The sequence below is a fragment of the Myotis davidii genome, unplaced genomic scaffold (genome assembly GCF_000327345.1).
Source record: "Myotis davidii unplaced genomic scaffold, ASM32734v1 scaffold892, whole genome shotgun sequence".
Classification (NCBI taxonomy): domain Eukaryota; kingdom Metazoa; phylum Chordata; class Mammalia; order Chiroptera; family Vespertilionidae; genus Myotis; species Myotis davidii.
The window spans coordinates 193,765-195,073 of NW_006284341.1; the positions used below are offsets into that span (position 1 = coordinate 193,765).

General features: G+C 52.3%; 1 long non-coding RNA gene across 3 annotated transcripts in view; it reads right to left on the bottom strand.

The window, feature by feature from the left end:
• The window catches only part of LOC107184614, a 13,333-nt gene extending 12,030 nt beyond the window's left edge, over window positions 1-1,303 (bottom strand). For all 3 annotated transcript variants that reach the window (XR_001515506.1, XR_001515503.1, XR_001515505.1), the window contains exon 1: window positions 1,222-1,303. This is a non-coding gene — a long non-coding RNA (uncharacterized LOC107184614). The remainder of the gene's footprint in view (window positions 1-1,221) is intronic.
• Between the last annotated feature and the right edge of the window lie 6 nt (window positions 1,304-1,309).

A 1,309-nucleotide genomic window follows, 5' to 3' on the forward strand; every position in this document is an offset into this window, starting at 1 on the left:
AAAGAGTAGGACCAACATATGCACAGATAAAACGAAGGGGAAAAGCAGCTGCTGGGAGAAGTGTTGAATTCTATTGTCTTGAAGAGGCCGGTGAAAAAGGCACCTCTAGCTACAAATGGACTCCAGTTAGGACGATCACGGCCTCTGGACAGAGAATTAGTATCTGGGGACATTCTAATGTTCGGGTAGTGGGGTCAAATCAGGCTACTCTGTAACATGCTTAACAGTTGGACCTGTGTGTGTGTGGGGGGGGGGGGCGTGGGGCGCCGCACCCTGTCACACACAGAGCCGCAGGGCGATCAGGGGGTTTGGGCACTGCCCCCTGTCACGCTGATCACAATGAAAGTATCTTGGGAATGTAAACAGGACTGATGAAGAAACAAGACCTCTACTCAAGGACCTCAATAAAAGAAAGAGCAGGACCAACATATGCACAGATAAAACGAAGGGGAAAAGCAGCTGCTAGGAGAAGTGTTGAATTCTACTGTCTTGAAGAGGCCGGTGAAAAAGGCACCTCTAGCTACAAATGGACTCCAATCAGGACGTTCACGGCCTCTGGACAGAGAATTAGAATCTAGGGACACTGTAATGTTCGGGTAGTGGGGTCAAATCAGGCTGTTCTGTAACATGCTTAACAGCTGGATCTGTGTGTGTGGTGGGGGGTGGGGGGCTCACATTCAGAGGAGAAAGACAACTTCACTTAAGCCAACACAAAAGACATGTACAAAAGTCCCTTTGGTTCACAAAGTTGAGGGTAAATAAAAACGAACACCTGGCATCACATATCTTAACAAGGCACAATTTCTGATCATTTTAGCTGGTGGGAAAATCGACTGTCAGACTGATTTTCCCAGCACCTTAACCTGAGGCCGTCACAAAGGAAAAGGAAAGGCCGAAGTCACCCTGTGACCTGCAGAGTGATGTTTCTTTTCGGCACAGACGAGGGTGCGGGTACCCAGGCTGCATCTCCAGACCCAGAGGGCTTGTTTGGGATGCAGAGCGAGTTTCCCTAGACGCAGGGAACCTGAAATCACTACGCCACCGCTTGGGTAAAGGCCCCTTTTAGGGAGACCGCAGAATGTCGGTTAATATGCACCTTTCCCCCACCCCTCGACTTCAGCCATTACTTAGGCAGCGCCAGGGGAGGGCAGGGACGGAGCTCCCGTGGCTTTCGTTTCCTACGTGGCTGAGACCGAGAGGAGAGGCCGGTCGCTGACCTACCTGCCTTGCATTTCCTGGGCCTGGAGCGGTTCGTGGCCAGCGCCCGCTCGCTCCCGCCCTCACCCACGGGCGCTCTCCCGGGCTCTGA